Below are 17,796 nucleotides of genomic sequence, written 5' to 3'. Positions count from 1 at the left end.
TTTTAATATGTAAAGACACTCTGATGAGAACCAATTTTGTATAAAAACTAGATCTACTTACAAGTACAATCTATTTCACTTTAATTCATCAGGAGCATAAGGAATGATATTACTTTCTCTTGGCTGTAGGAAAAATTTGCCCCGAATGTTAAATGATCCAAAATAGTTAAAAGTATTATTCTTTTTCCCCCCTAAACACATATTGTGCTAATCAAGCACCCAAATACAGACGCTCCTCGACTTATGATGGGATTTGGTCCCCATAAACCCATTATAAGTTGAAAATGCATTTAGTACAGCTCACCTACCCAACATCATAGCTTAGTAGCTGATTGCTTAGCATTCTCACATCAGTGCAAAGTCAAAGAAATGTAAGTCGAGCCCATCCGTATGTAAGTCAGGAACCCTCTGTATAGTGAATCGTGTTTAATGGGGCTTGTTGCATGGATCTCAATTTTGTACGCCAAAGCATTCCTCCTGAAACCCATTAACTTTAGCAGAGAGGTAAAATGAATTTAAATTCTGCCCCACCACGATAGTGCTAAAAAAGAGCCGGCTATGTTTTGTCCCTTGATTCTGCGAAGTTGTTTTACACTTTCAGCTTAGTCTTTGGGAAGAGTCTAGAAGATCTCCACAAAGCTCTGCATGCCATTGTATTCTCATAGAGAGGGTCAGCAGATTTAGACCCACTTGTACTTGGGCGGTGTTTTTTGTTTTTATATGAAGATGTTATAACGTGCATGTGTTCACACTAACTCAAACAATACAATTTTCCTAGTAAATAAGTATTGGAAACTGCTTTGAGCTATCACCTGTTTTAACAAAGACCATGTCTTTTTCCCTTGTAGATCATACTAAAGAGGAAAGGACAGTGTGCTTGGTTAGAGTAAAGGACGAGGTCATTAGCCATATTGTATATACCGTCAAGCAACCCCCACAAAAGCCCCTCAGCCACAAGACATCCACATATTGCATGTTAACCAGAAGAGAAGACAACATGGAAACCCACTGCACACTGTTGCCTATACACTTTGTACATTTAATTGATATTCGTGCTGAGGTGATATACCTGTCTATAAAAGAACAACATCGTCTTTCTTTTCTAGCACAGAGTTATGCATTAAAAGATGCATACCTAATTAGTTTCCTAATAGATTCATGCCATCTTGAAAAGACAGACTATGGTGTAACCACGATTCTCTTATGTATTGGTACGTCTGTAGACCAAGGTATAATTTTTTAAAAATAAGTTTATTTCTTTCAAGGTTTACAAATAACAAAGGTGCACCTTGTATTTAAAATTGCCATTAGAGGTGAGAGCGTGCATGCACAGTCATTTTTGTTTAAGAGTAATATTTTTAATGTAATAGATTGTAAGATGAGGTGAGGGAGGGATCTGACAGAGATGAATGTGCCAAGCAAAACCACAACTGTGTATCTTTTAAAGCACATCATGGCTTTAAGTACCATGTTGTAAAGGATTCTCATGAAGTGCCATAGACTGTACATCAAATTAGAGTATTATTTCTTCAGTGTTATTGTTTTCAGAGCCACATTTTGTTGCTTATTTGCTAGTACTAATCAGTCAAAGGGCACCATTCTTTTTTTTTTTTTTTTTTTTTGAAACCAAAGCTGTCTCAGAAATGGCCAATGTAACCACAGTAACAATAGAACAGCACAACACCATTTCTCTCAATACAGATAAACTCACACATACTGGAGATATATATAATAGATATATATAATTATTTTAATGCATTGTAGTGTAATATTTATGCATACTATACTGTATAACATGATATTCAAAAGGGATATGCCATTTCTGAGACACGATAACAAAAAAAATGTTTGAGGAAATTATTTTGCTTCTATTTATAGCTCTGTCAAAGTCAAAAGACTATAAATGCTTTGCAAAAATGGTTCCATGTTTGCTTAAATGCTTCATCACAGTCACGTTGAAAATAGTGACTCTAAACAAAGAAGAAAGCAGCACTGTCATCAGATGCATGATAAACCAAAATATGAAAACGGGAGGTGTTTCATTTACCTAGCAATTGGGTGGGTTACCTACTTGGGGGAATTTTATATGTGATTTCTTTTGTTTTGTTCAGATTAACTGCTTATAGCCTTAGAAAGCCTTTTACAAAATTATAAAAATAAAATAGATGTGCATTCAGTTTTTAAGAATGGATTCATCCAAAGGAATTCCCTTTTTGTGGTTTGGGTGTTGCAGCTAGTAAGGGTATTTTTGCTCTGGTCAGCAGTTCTGCAACTGCTGAAGTAGGGGCCAGGTCACTGGTAGTTATAGTGTGGAATGGGAGAGGTGAAAGTTCAGTTGTAGAACTTTCCATACTTCCAAGTTTACTGCAAGTTTTTATGCTTGAGAGAGATGCTTTCTAATATAAGACTGATGTGTTGATTTTACTGATTGTACTGTACATCTATTAAAGCCTTAGATTATTACATTACGGGTTGGAACCCATACCAATGTAATTTCAATCGTGTTAAGAGAGTAATGGTGACTTCACATGTTATTGTAGTTAGTTACATTATAGAATATTACTTATTTTTCTTGTTAAAATGTAGTTTTTCATTTCCTACACTTATTAGATTTCATTTTGTATTAACAATTGAATACCATTTCAGTTTATAGACTCTTGTTTTATTAGATTTTACTGATGAATTTTTCAAAATACAAAAAAAAAAATTTAAAGTAGTTTTTCCTTCATAACATACTCAGTTTTGAATTACATGTAGTGTCATATGAATATTCGTATTATTGTTAACTAAATGATTTCTATTTTACTGATTTAATATTAAAGTGTAAGAATGTCAGTCATTGTTAGTTCTTGTCTAGTTTTCATTAAAAGAACAAAGATCTTTTATATGGATATCTTATAAATATATAATCATTGCTAAGTAAGAAGTTAAGTTGTTGCTATCGCAACAATCCTGGCAGACAATTGAGTAATATTTTGATGATTTATTTTGTTTGTAATTAGTTATTATAAGAAGATCTAGAACCTAGATATTAGAATAAAATTTATTTTCTACTGTATCCATTTCAAATGTTAAAGTATTGTTTAATATTTTTGAAATCCCTGAATATCAGGCCTTGTTATAAATAAGCTGCATAATCAATAAATAGAACAAGGGACTTTTTGTTGATAATCCAAATACTCAAAGTTTACGTAATGAGAATTCTAGCGTGTGTGCAAACTCTTGAGGGTTGATTATGCTGCAATTGAGCATGTTGGGACGTCTAGAGAGAAGGTTGACTTTTTGCACTTCTGTATATAGTCAAAAGAGAGAAACCTGTATAATAGTAAGATCTTATTTTGAATAAAAACGTCTATAATTACAAGGAGTTTTGTTAAGGCTAATAAAATGAGACTGAGCAAAATTGCTTGCAAAAGTGGCACCGAGTTAGCACTCCGTACCCCTTCAAACATGTTGCTTTGCTTTTTTGTGGACAGCTTGTAGTTTGCCAGGATTTTTTCAGCTGGAAAGATATGCCATCCTTCCGAGATCTCATGACTGACAAAAACTCCACTGGGCCAAATCTGCCTGAAGACCATTACCAAAAATAGCAGGTACTTCAACCATTAAGGTGAAATCATGGATCAGATATTCCTTACATTTTTCAAAACTACTGCATGTTTAAAGCTTCAACAACAACAACAACAAAAAGGAGAGAAAGAACTATACTAAGGACGTATTATTCTAATCAGTTTCTGCCAATGTCAGTGGTTTATTGTTCACATGCACACACACACACACACACCCCAATCTTCAAAACAAGTAATGACTTTCACAAAATTGAAACTATAAACAGGCAAACCAAACAGCACAGCGTAGCTCTAGTTGTTATGTGATTGTTTTTTTAATTGCTGTAGGAAGCCTGTTCTTTCAGCAGGTGAAAGAGAAAACACAGTTCAAAGTTCATGGTTCTAATTGGCAACTCAGAAGCACTCAAAAAAGCGAATGTGATCGCGGGCACTTGTTGAATGAATCTGTGTAGCCAGCCCTCACTCCAGCTGGTTCCCACGTTGCACTTACCAGCAACCCCCGCCCCTTTCATCTGCTGACAGGACAGATGTGCTTGGTTTTACTCTTATGTAATCACAACTTACTTTCTGCTTGTAGTTGCTTACAATTATGTATTTTGTCTTGGGCTGCGATTTGTTTTACGCTTATTTTATTATTACCGCAGTAGTTGACTTTGCTGTATGGAAAAATAAAGTGAAATTGCCCTAATAAAACTTCTCTTTCTTAAGTATATTTGTGTATCTGTGATTGAAGAGTAAATTTTTTTTGCGCCTTTCGCATACGTGTGTGTGTGTGTGTGTGTGTGTGTGTGTCTGTCATTATGAACGCATCGTTATGAAAATGCATCATCTGGTTTTAACTGACCGTAAGGAAGGTCATCACTGCCTTTCTCACCGACCCGCCTTTGATACCAGAAATGAGAATGTGAATCCTGATGTGTTGCCATCCCACGCCCATCGCTTCCTCGGAGATCTTGCCCTCCCCTCCCTGACACTCTAAGTGCTGTCTGGTAGGATTTTAGATGTAGGGGGGAAACTATAAGAGAAAAAAAGAAATTGTCTTATTAATTCTAGATCTCTGTCTTTCTATTAAAGACACTTTATTTGCCTGACTTCCCCAGGAGACTATTAACACTGGAAATCAGGCAATCTAAGAGAATATTTCAATAAAGACAGAGTGATGACACTTAATTCAGAGGGACAAGAGAGTTCAGACACACACACACACACACACACGCACACAGCTGAGCCAAGGCATAACACTCTTTTTTTAAAAAAAAAAATATATATATATTATTGATTTCAGAGAAGGGATAGAGAGAAACATCAGTGATGAAGAGAATCATTGATCGGTTGCCTCCAGCACTCCCCCCACTGCAGCTCAAGTCCGCAACCCAAGCATGTGCCCTGACCAGGAATCGAACCATGACCTCCTGGTTCATAGTTCAATGCTCAACCATTGAGCCACACCAGCCAGGCCATAACTCACTCTTGATAGTGCCTTTGTGTGTGTATGTGTGTGAATTTTTTAAAGGGTGAATTAAAAATTTGGTTGAACTGAGGCCACATTTTCCATATGGTGTTGACTTGCCCAGTTTCCAGAGACAGCCAGTGAAAGCCAGAGTTCCAATGTGGAGAAATTTTCTAATTTGGTTATATAGCGCACTCTCTGTGACTGTGCCACTTGGTATTTGGTCAAAGCTGCAAATTCTCCTTGCAGGTCAATGATCTTTTTCTAAACTTGCAATAAATGTAAGTGTGATAGTTATAGTTAATACAATTCTGTTCCTGGTTGAGTTCTATCGAACTCTCCTGTTACCCTGAGTGGACCCAACTATTCAAGGTGCTGCTTATCAACAAGAGAGCAGCTGCCCTAAGTGATGCTTATCTAAAGCGGGGGTTTACAACTACTTTGAGTGTCACACCAAAACATCCAGCCCTCCAATTAGTGGTAGTACCTTTGATATCTTTCTTTAACAATATCATTATAATATTTTCATGTTAAGTGCATTTTATTTCATTAATCACAGCATGTATATGCATTTGAAAATGGGTGTTGAAATATTCTCCAGATGCTTAGTGTTCAGAAGGAGTTATTACTACAGTGACCACTAGGGGTCCTCAAGTCACAGGACGGGAGTGTGTTTTACAAGTCCTTAGTTTCTTTGGGAAACAATATCATTTGAAAGAGCTATTATTTCATTACAGACCCTTGACCCTCACAGAGTTCACACTTTGGAAAGACCCTGAAGGTCAGTGACATGTGGTCATCTATAATTTCACTGAGGCACACTTTGGAAGAGTAGCTTCCTTCAAACAGCAAACAGTCACTTAACATGTACCTGTTAAGTGGGACACTCAGCAAGATTTTGTTATTTTTCTAATTGTTATTACTCTGTTCCCTGGTGGGCCTGAGGCAGTTATTCTAATATTGGAGGTACTCTACATGTTCTAGAAAAAATATTACAATATTGTTCAAGAATTTGGAAACTTTTGAAAGCCTAGAATACATCCATTTTAAATGTTCAAAGTCTATTGTATCAACATCAGGATGAGCTCCAAAAATGTAAAATACAGAGATTCAAATGTCCAAGGATCGTTTTGAGTTCTCTTGATCTGTCCAAAAGATACTGGGCCTCGTGGAAATGATTAAAGCGGTCATCACCGGCCTTGGCCCAGCTTCCGGCACATCCTTCTGGCCATGGTTGGTCCTCACAAGGGGCCAGCCCTAGATGGGGCCTTGGCACTGGCAGCACTTGGGGTGGGTGGTGAATCTAAAGCTACTTTCAGATTGTGGCTGTGTGAGTCCACGCAGGCCCCAGAGTCCCCCTCCAAACTTCTCGGGAGTTGGACTTCATTTGGACTCGTTGGGTCCTGTGTGTTCTGATTCCCAGAAGAGCAAAAGCCAGATGTGTGGTGGGGCTGACCAAGGTCTGGGGGTTCAGGAACTGTCCTCCTTCACACCCTCTGCTAGCTCCCTCAGTGTTGTTTGCACCTGCCCTGGACAGCCGTCATCCTCAGCTGCCCTGTCCTACCCCAGCCTGGTGACCTAGGTAACCAAGGGGATAGGACTGACTTATTCCTTTTTGTCTTCTGAGGAATCGGATCCTCAGTTCTCTCCCCTTTTGCTACATGAGCATTTTCTTTGTTCATGTAATATTTTACTTTTGCTAATTAAATTTGGGGAAGTGTGGGGTGGACATAGCCTGCTCCTGAAGTTACCATTTTAAGAAAAAATAGCAATGGCAGTTATAACTCCGATGAAATCTGTTACTACTAGTGACTTATTTAGGTCTTTCAGAAACGACTTGTGGAAGCAAGAATGATCAGTTTTTTGTTTTTTCTCCCCAGTTGGGTTTCAGAATGACAAAACAGAGAATTCTTTTTTTGACAGATAAGGAATAAACCGGGGGGTTTATGCACGGTGGTTGGGAGGCGCCCGGTTGCTATGTAAATTCTAACTGCCACTCTCCCTCACGTTGGCCCCTGGGGTCAGCCTGGGATGTTCAGCACCTGAACTTGGAACTGAGAAGAGCTCTGTGCCCGGGTTAAGTTGCAGCTTTGTTGTGTGATTTCACTGCACGGAGCACAGTCTCGCCTGAAAGAAATTGTAACTATTGCGACAAATGCCTAGGCCATGGCCGTGATGAACACACCTCAAAATCCAAGCCGCGGAAGGAAACATGCTCCCTGGGAGGGTCCCACATATGGGCGACTCCTCAGGCCCCATGCCCAGCTTAGTAAATGTGCCCTCACACTAGATAAACAGTTGCTATGGGGGGATTAAGGATGAGTGATATCCTGCCACAAGTTCTAACTGAAAGGTAATCGCTTGGACCTTGATAACTATGAACAAGTTTGTCCATTGCAGACAGGATACCCAAGTTCATAATGGACTTAGAAACCAGTGGTGATGGTGGCTCTGAAGGCCTGGAAATCAGTGAGCAGTCCGCAGAAGAACGCATTGAACTTAAACTTAGAGCAATGACGGGCCGTCGAGCCAGACATTTAGCCAAGCAGACTTCCCAAGTTCATTTACAGTGACACCCAGCTCATGAGTCTGGAAGGGATTATCAGCTTACTCTTGCCCAGTCATAGTAAGAGAGGCAAAGCTAAGCAGAGAACCTAGACCCTAAAAGTCGCATAATATGACATCACTTTAGGTTGAAGACGAAGGTAGAAAGACATATGAGGAATTAGAAGCCTGCACTGAGGCTGAACAAAAGAAGTCTTAGTAATTGACATGTAGCAGTCATAACCTGGACACCGGGGCCTTCCTCATCATAGGAAGCACTGCTCTTCTTGCTCTGCTTTGCTTTACCCTTGCCTGGGCCCCTTCCTCTTTCGCAAGTACAACCACTGGTGTGTGGGCTCTGAGATATAGCAAACTGGTAACATCTGGGAGGAGGGGCTAAGGAATTGGGGCCGAGGGAAGGGCCGGTTTTGACAACTTTGTGCACAGTAAAGATAGGTACTGCCCAGGGAGACAAGTATCCCAGATAGAGGTAGGAACCCAACTGCATAGGAATAGGCTGTAACTTCCTGAAATGACTATTTTTAAGACATGCATTACCAAAGGACTTGTAGGCATGCATATAAGCCTAACCAATGGACACAGACAACAGGGGGGTGAGGGCATGAGTCGGGGGGATAGGGGAAGTAATGGGGGAATAAGGACACATATGTAACACCTTAATCAATAAAGAAATTTAAAAAAAAAAGAAAATGTCCTTCAACTCATAAAAATCTAGGCTGCTCACTAGAAATGGCACTGAAGCCCAGCGGAGCCACTGAGGTGGGTAAGATCAAGGGTTCTGGAATCAAACCACCTGGATTCATGTATCAACTATTCAGCTCTTTGAGCTTGGCAAGGTACTTTACCTCTCTGACTCAGTTTCCACCCTGAGAAGATGGAAATAGTAATGTGAGTACTTACCTTGCAGGATCGTTGAGTGGTTCCCAGACTTTGCTGCAGATTGGAATTACCTGGGGGATTTTTACGCATTATTAATGCTTGGTCCCTAACCTAAGACATTCTGATTTCATTGCTATGGAGGCAACCACTGGGTTAATATAAGAATAAAGTGCTTAGAACAGTGCCTGACATATAGCAAGCAATGGACACATATCAACTATGATTGCTTTTTTGTTATTACCCATTTTGCTAATTACTGCACTTAATCTTCAATTTTCCTCCTAGTTCTTGGGTTATAGTACATCTTTTTCAAAGCAGTCATACCCACAATATCTCTGTCTTTCCTGTTCAGTAGTGAAATTTTTTCTTCCTGTAATTTTTCACCACAGCAGGTCCTGCTCATTGCTGCACATATAGTGAATATCTCAAAAGTAGAACCAAGTCCTTTTGACTCACCCTGAAAATGTTTATTTCATGTTCCTGCATGATATGGTCACAGACCACAACCCATGTCAAATTGAAAGTGACTGTTTGGATGTAACCAAGCTTAACTAGTTGAAATCCCCTTTTATTTCAGTTATGCTCAAGAACAAATCATAGAACAGATGCAAGCATCATCATGAAAACTGTGCTGTTAAAGTATTTAAAGTATGCTATCTTTATTGAAATAATATTTCTAATTACATTGGAGCAGAACTGATATACTTCCATACAATATTTTATCATGGGCATTTTTAGATGCTTGCATTAGCACTGACTCAGTTCCATAAACACCTTAAAAATCGAGTTTCATGCCAGGCACCATGCTAGGCTCTGGGAAGGTTGACTGGCAAGAACTGCTCAGAGTAATGACTATACAGATATATAGAATACTGAAAACACACGGATGTAGTATTTCCAACCTCTCACACTTGTCCCAGACCCTTTAAGTATGACACAAAATAATTAGAATGTGATTAAATGAAAACCACCCTCTCTTCTTGAATACAATATATGACTACCCTACTCATTATCCAACTCCTATTATTCTTAAAAATTAGATATTGACAAAACTATTTATAAATAAATGTTTATTTCGGCATTTTTAATAATAGTAAAACCAAGAACAGTCTTTGTTTCAATAATCCTAATATATAAAGAGCCAGGGTCCGTCACGACCTAAACAACTGGATGGATGACTGAACAGCAGGCTATGCGGGCAGGAGTCAGTCCTGGGTCCCGGCTGCAGCAGCGGTGGGGGGTCAGTCTTGGGTCCCGGCCACGGTGTTGGCAGGAGTCAGTCCTGGGTCCATCACCAGGCATCTCAGGGTGAGGACCATCACCTCAGCCAGAACTCAGGATGGTCACCTGGCCTGGCCTGGCCCCTCCTCAGAGGCAGCCCCTTTCCTCCATGTACAGTGCAGAGGACAGACAGGGGTGCCTAAGAGGCTGGGGCCATGGTGCCCCATCCCTACCCTACTCCCCTGGCCTCCTTCACTGTGGCCCCCACAGAGGGTATGTATGAGAGCCCTTCCCCTGCTACCTCTCACCACTGTCTCCGGCCATCCCTCAGCACACAGGCATATCGGCTTTCAAACTTGCCCCTCCCCCTTCCTCTCACCCACTTCCAGGGCCTCTGCTCTGGGTGGGGCCTTTGGAATCCAGGGCTCTGGGGTTTTACAACAGAACTGGGGAGGGAAAGGGTAAACAGCACCAAAGATGGTGATATGGCCACCCACCTCTGCCTCAGCTTGACCAATTAGTTCAGCCTCAGAACGTGGCACTCAGAGGGGATCCCTACTTCCCCAGTAATGGCTCTAGGGCCTCGGCCCTAATACCAACCTCCTCTCCCCCTTGGCCCTCCCCACAGCTGGTGCTTGCTGCAGCTCCGTGTGCCTTACTTAACCACCCCTTCCTTTCCTGTTCCTACAAAGGAGGCTGCATCTTTGTATGTTATATTCATATAAACTTTGCAACATTTTGGGAAAAAACAACAATGATGACCAAGAGAACTTCAGTCAGTGTCTGAAGTCCGGCTCAGGAGAACAGAGAGAAGGGAGAATTCCATAAGTTGTCCAATGCCAAGATATTTCTGAGTGACTGCCTGGCATGTGACAGTTGTGTGACCACAGAGGAAGGAGTCCAAGTTTCTCAGCAGAACACCAGGGATTTCTTCCGTGTTCTGAACCTTTGCTTCGGTTTTCAGACTTCCCTGCTCCCCATCTGTCGGCTCCCTCCCTCTGAGGGGCGCTGTCATCATCACATGGGTGCACCTGGAATATTGTATCTCAAGAGGATTGCCCCGATGTACGTATCCTTTTATCCAATGATGAAAAAATTCCAAAGAATAAGAATGGAGACAGACTACTGTCCTTCAGGCTTAAAAAAAAAAACCACCAGAAGTGTCCTGTGAAGAACTGAGACTTGGTTCTGTCCATGCACCTCAGAGAGATTGGATGAGGAAATGGCCTGTTTTGGCCCTGACTTTACCCACTTATGTTACTCTTGAAGGTGTCTTTGCCACAATGTGAATAAACTGCCACCTTTTGGAATAGGGGCTCATACGAAAGTCTGCATTCCCAACTTTTCTTGAAACAGATCGATATTCAGCAGCTGTAGCCACCATCCTGAGACCAGGTCCTGTCGCTGGGAATCAGGGGACACTGGAGTGGAGTCCCCTCCCCCCTGTGCCCTTTTACATTCAGGGATTGAGCTGAACTCACTTTCAGGGAGGCCTGGTAAGGGTGACAGGTGTCACAGATAGAAGGAGAATGGAGAGGTGGACACCCTGCTTGGTCCCTCCCTGGGTGGGGTCAGGCAGATGAAGGCTGACCAGCCCACCCCACAATTGGGTGAGATAGCATCCTCTGTGTCCACCTCTCACCCTGTGGGCCCAACCACTCCCCTCAGCTCCAGGCAGCCCTCTGCATTCCACGACAGTGTGCTCTGCCCTCACATGCTGCTCGCCCTAAATGAGAAGGAAGAGAGAAGTTGGCCCACAGACAACTACACAGAAAGGTAAGAATCAAGGCTGGCAAGCGCAGTGGCAGTGGCAGGAGCCTCTTCTACCCCCTGGGGAACGGGCTTAAGCCAGCAGGCGGACATCCCCTAAGGGGTCCCAGACTACGAGAGAGTGCAGGCCAGGCTGAGGGACCCCCCATCCAGTGCATGAATTTTGTGCACTAGGCCTCTAGTTAGTTAATAACTAAGCAAAGTATTATAGAGTGCTTTAAAACTATTTTCTTAAAATTATTTAATTACATGGGAAAGTAATTTTAGTGGCAGGATTATATGGTACTTTTTAACTACTATAAGTTTTCAAAATTACTATTTGTTTTAGTAAATATTTATTGTTTTTCATTTAAATTATTTTGTATCATTTTCCTTTATTTTTACGTTGAACTCATTTTCATTGTTTCTTAGACCACTCACCATTTAAGTAAGTTTGTCAAATTTAGAATATAAAAATGTACTGTAAAGTATGATGTCTTACCAAATTATGTAAATATTTGTATGTTGTTTTATGGAAGACTAATAAAAAAATACAAACAAAACTCCTCTTATAATAATCTTTGGTCTTAAATATCTAAAATTATAGCTAGTTTCTGTGTGATTATATCATCCCCTGTATGCATTTTATTTATAGCACAAATTTCTATTTAAAATTAATAAAGATGTTCACCTATTTAGTGGTTATCCCTTCTCCCTCCCCTCTCTCCAAAAGATACCCTAATTCATCACAATTGGTTAATATACATTTATTATAATTTGATTGAGAAAGACAACTAAGTGTGTGCTACAGACCTTCGGACATTTGCTAGCAAGGTGACTAGATTAACCAAGGAAATGAGGATAAGGTGCTGCTCTCCAACAAGGTGACATTTGCTCAGAAACCTGAATGACAAGGAAAGCCTGACATAGTGATGGTCGCCTACCCTTTCCAGCCATCTTTCCTGTCACAGGTCAATTGTCCTTTCCACTAAGTTAAATGCCACTGCATACAGGAGCATTCTTCTCCCTCCTGACACTGTGAATGCAACATTATTTCTTGCTCTATTTTCTTAGCGCTTATTGCTTTGACCACTATTTCAGTACTTTTTTACTCTTCCTGATGTTACAGGCTCGTTGTTGACAACTCTGAATCTCCCCAAAGAAATAGTACTTTCTTACCAGCAGGGGCCGGTCTTGGTCCCCTCTGGGTGGCACTCGCTGCCTAGCACCAAGTTTTGCAGTTAGGAGGCACTGCTCAAATGTTTGTTTACTTGAATGTTAATTCAATCTTTCTCCTGGGGCGGGGGGGGGGGGGGGGGGGTGTGTGGCGGGTCGCAGTCCAGGCCTCCACAGAAAATGCAGAGTGGGAATATTCTACCCAGCTCCACGTTTCAGGCTGTCAAAACAATGCAACTGCTGATTATCTAGAAAGATGGATAGACTCTCAATATTTTCCATTTTTTGAAAAATAGTCTGGAGAAATGAGCTGGTATTTCCCAGGCCGCAACCCACTCCACACTCCCTTTACTGTACCACCAAGTAGAGGAATTTGGAAGTGTTTAATTAAAACTTCCCTCCCTTCTGGAATACAAAAACAAATGTGATTTCCTAACTCATTGTCTCTAGAGAAGAGCATGCAGGAAAAAATATATATTCTGTTTGGTGTGGTATACCTTATGAATGTATTCTTATAAGGAGTCTGTGGTGAATGAGAGAGCATATAGTCACAATTTTTCCATTCCTTTAAAATATTCCTAAGTCAGACATTCAGAGATTGTTGCCTTGCATGCAAATGCTGTTTCCTATCATCTGCTGAAATGTTTTTATTTATGTATTTGCTCCTTTTCCCAGGCGCCTAAGGCCTGTGGGTTCATTACCATCAACAGCAGAGCAGAGGAGGAACATAAGCCAATTACTTATGAATGAATTATAAGAATTGCAGTGGAAATGGATTTGTACAGAATATACACCTACAGTCTGAATGCTTTTGAATGTCCTTATCTTGTTTTAATTAGGTGGTTCCTTTTTCTTCCTTCTCCTCCCATTATACTAGTATTATTGCACAAGGCTCTGAGCTCTGATCATGATTTTTCCGGCTCCCAGCAGATCCCTTATTTTGGAAAGGCACATGAAAAGATATATTGAACAATTATTTCATCTGATGTGAGTTAAAGGGGCCTGGGAAGCCGTTCTATTTCCCTACAAACAGTTCTCCCACCTGTTCACTGCTCCTTAACAACCCCTGAATAAGAGATGAAATTTTTCATTCTGTAGTTAATGAGATTTAAATACTTTATAAGAGACTTTATGGGAAAATGACTTAAATTCATATCACCTTATTTCTGTGTTCTCTCTCTCTCTTTCCATCCCTCTCTCTCCCACCCTTTCTTTATCTTTTCTTTCCCTGTCCTTTCCTTTGTAAGAATTTAGAGAATGCTAATCAGTGCCAAGCACCGTGGTGGACATTGGAGACAGTAAGATTGATCTGAATCAGTCTCCTTGCTCAAGGAACCCAAAGAAGAGTTGGGAAGATATATGTGTCAACAAATAGCTGTAGTAAATCTGATGAGCGATATACTCAGTGCAGACTGTGTGGGAAAGGAGAGAGAAAGGTCACCCTAAGGAACAATGGAGGAGAAAGACCCAGAAGAAGAGTCTATGGAACACAAAATTCCCTAGCTTTACAATTTTTCCTCTCATTTCAGGGTCATGCAACCTTCTAAAAGTTTTATCAGCCCGGCTGGTATTGCTCAGTGGTTGAGGGTCTACCTATGAGTCAGGAGGTCAGGGTTCTATGCCTGGTCAGGGCACATGCCTGAGTTGTGGGCTCAATCCCTGGATAGGGGTGTGTAGGAGGCAGCTAATCAATGATTCTCTCTCATCATTGATGTTTCTATCTCTCTCTCCCTCTCCCTTCTTCTCTGAAATCAATAAAAATGTATTTAACTAGAGGCCCAGTGCATGAAATTTGTACACTAAGGGGTCGGGGGGAGGGGCTCAGCCTGGCATGTGCCCTCTCGCAGTCCAGGACCCCCAAGGGATCGGGCCTAAGCTGGAACTCAGACATCCCTCTCACAGTCCGGGGCTCTCACAGTCTGGGACACCTTGTTCCTTACCGCCTGCCTGCTGTGGAGGTGGGAGAAGCTCACACCACCTCCGTTGTGCTCACAAGCCATGAGCCCGGCTTCTGGCTGGGGGTGAAGGGGAGTGTGGCTCAATCAGAAGCCCGGCTTGCTGCTTTTTAGCGCTGGCCCCACCCCCTGCCTACTAGTGGGGGGGCAATCTGGGGCCAGGCCGGCTGGGGAAGGGGCTGAGGGAGGTTGAGGCACTGCGGTCACACCTCGTTCAGCTTCTGTGGAGGCTCCAGGACCGTGCCACTCCCTGTCCCCCTGCGTCTGTGGAAGGTGTGGCACGGGGACCAGGCCCATGCAGCTGCCTCTGTGGCTGCCTCTGCAGAAGGGGCAGCTCTGGGACCGGGACCACACAGCCCCCTCTCCCACTGCCTCTGCAGAAAGGGGGGCACTGGGGCTGCCATGGCTATCCTGGCAGCACAGGTTCACTGGCCCCGCCCCCTGCCCCCTGGTCATTCCAGAAGGTCATCTGGAATGATGTCTGGAAGGTCATTCAGCTGTCCGGTCTAATTAGCATATTACTCTTTTATTATTATAGACTAGAGGCCCAGTGCACGAAATTTGTGCACAGGGGGGTGGGTTGGGTCCCCTCAGCCCAGCCTGCACCCTCTCCAATCCGGGACCCCTCTCACAATCCTGGACCGCTGGCTCCTAAACGCTCACCTGGCTGCCAGCCTGGCCGCCCCTCACTGACCCCCCTGCCAGCCTAGTCACCCCTAACTGCCCCCTCCCGCCCCCCGCCAGCTGGTCATCCCTCGCAGCCTGCTGCTCAGTTGTTTGGTCACACCTCACTAACCCCCCCTGCCAGCCTGGTTGCCCCACACAGCCTGTTCAGTCATCCATTCGGTTGTGATGGACGGTTGCTTAGGCATATATATATATATATATATATATATATATATATATATATATAAATACAAGTTTTATCATACTCATAAGGATAAAGGAGAATACTACCATTTGTCTTCTGTAATTGCATAATACCCAAACCTACATTTGCTTATCCCTCTTTACATGATAAAGTATTATTCAGTCATGAAAAAAAATAAAATCTTGCATTTGTGACAATATAGATGGACCCTGAGAGCATTATGTTAGTGAAATAAGTCAGACAAAGACAAATATCATATGATCTCACTTACATGTAGAATCTAAAAACAAGAATATAGCAAAACCTAACTCATAAAATACAGAGAACACATTGTAGTTGCCAGAAGTCAGGGTTGGGGGTGGGCTAAATGGGTGAAGGTGATCAAATGTACAGACTTCCAGTTTAAAAAAAAATTCTTGGGATCTAATACACAGTATGGTGACTATGTTAATAACACTCTATTGTATAAAGTTAAGAGAGTAGATTTTAAAAGTTCTCATCGGAAGGAAAAATTGTAACTATGTGTGGTGATGGATATTAACTAGACTCACTCTGGTGGTCATTTTGCAATATAAACAAACACTAGCCAAAACCGGTTTGGCTCAGTGGATAGAGCGTCGGCCTGCGGACTGAAAGGTCCCAGGTTCGATTCCGGTCAAGGGCATGTACCTTGGTTGGGGGCACATCCCCAGTGGGAGGTGTGCAGGAGGCAGCTGGTCGATGTTTCTCTCTCATCGATGTTTCTGACTATCTATCACTCTTCCTTCCTCTCTGTAAAAAATCAATAAAATATATTTAAAAAAATATATATATACAAACACTAAATCAATATGTTGTATACCTAAAAATTATATAATGACATATGCCAATTATATCTCAATTAAAAATTATTCATAAAAATATTAAATTTTTATAAAAACCTTCATTTCTCACTGCTCTATAATAAAAACAAAAATAAATTTAAAAAAAGAAGTGGCTTATGAAAAATATGGCCTTGGCATGAATGCATGGGGGATTCAGGATGGAAAAACTAGGACTGTCAATCAGCTAGGCTTCCTACACAATTGGAGATGCAAGAGGTGCATGCATATTCCTGGTTTCTTAAGGGATAGTAAGAAACATAAAATATAGATATTTAAAGGAGTGGGATTTGTAATTGATTGAATATGGAGGGGAAATAGAAAGAGGAAGCAGACAAGTATGACTGAATTTTGTGTGTGACCCATTGGAAAGCCATAGGAGTGGGAATTTAATAGGGATATAAATAAACTCCTGCTTATCAGGTCGAATCTTAAGTGTTTTAGAATCTCAATGAGGATAGGATCAGCTCACAATGGGAACCATCTGAAGACATGTGGTTTCCCAATAGGCCTTATTTTTATCTATCTATCTATCTATCTATCTATCTATCTATCTATCTATCTATCTATCCATCCATCCATCCATCCATCCATCCATCCATCTATCCATCCATCCATCTATCTATCTATCTATCTATCTATCTATCTATCTATCTATCCATCCATCTATCCACTTGCTTGAAGAACCTCAGATTTAAGAAGTATTCAGTCTAAAGTCATTTATGTAACGCAATTCGATAAATCTTACTGTTAAAATTAAGGAATTCTGTTCAACAAATGATAACATTAAGAAACATCAATAGGACCAACAGAGGTCAAATAAATGAGATTGTTTAAAAAAACCTTTTAGAAAGTTATAAGAAAAAGACTGACAACCCATTAGTAAAACAAGCAAGGGACTTAGCTAGATATTTTCTAAAAGAGGATATTCAATGCAAGTTAAAAATAAAATGAGATGCTATTACAAACCCAAATGATAAATGAAAAACTCTGACCATATCAGGTATTGGCAAGAATGTGAAGCAAATGAAACACTCATACACTTCTGAGTAGAATACAAATTGATACAACCTCTGTAAAATGATTTGATGTTACTGAAGTTGAAGACCCAAATAACCTATGAACCAGCAAATCCACTATTAGGTTTATAGCTAACAAAAATGCCTGCAAATGTACCATGGGACATGCATAGGAAAGCATATTTAGAAACTTCCCCAAACCAGAAATAACCAAAGTATTCATCAACAATAGATTAGATGAACAAATAGTAATATATCCATAAAATGGGAAAATATTGAGCAGTGAATATAAGCTAATCAAGCTACATGCAACACAGGATGTTGACCGAATGAAGTAAAACATAGAAAAAAAATTCACTATGCACTGTTATATAAAATTAAAATTCCAGCAACACGATAGTATTTAGAGATGTATATTTAGGGTTTAAATGCAAAGAACAGCCAGGGTTGGATTATAATTGAGAAGGGGCAACTAGGATGTT

The 17,796-nt window shown here is 41.1% G+C and overlaps 1 protein-coding gene across 15 annotated transcripts in view; it reads left to right on the top strand.

Annotated features, from left to right (window-relative positions):
* The window catches only part of MBNL1 (muscleblind like splicing regulator 1), a 174,683-nt gene extending 169,869 nt beyond the window's left edge, over window positions 1-4,814 (top strand). For all 15 annotated transcript variants that reach the window (XM_080657169.1, XM_080657176.1, XM_080657166.1 and 12 more), the window contains one exon: window positions 849-4,814. The gene's annotated coding sequence lies outside the window, so the exon portion shown is untranslated. The remainder of the gene's footprint in view (window positions 1-848) is intronic.
* Window positions 4,815-17,796: the final 12,982 nt, after the last annotated feature.

Source organism: Plecotus auritus (genome assembly GCF_963455305.1).
Source record: "Plecotus auritus genome assembly, chromosome: 2".
Lineage (NCBI taxonomy): Eukaryota > Metazoa > Chordata > Mammalia > Chiroptera > Vespertilionidae > Plecotus > Plecotus auritus.
This window is presented reverse-complemented; position numbering and strand designations above follow the sequence as displayed.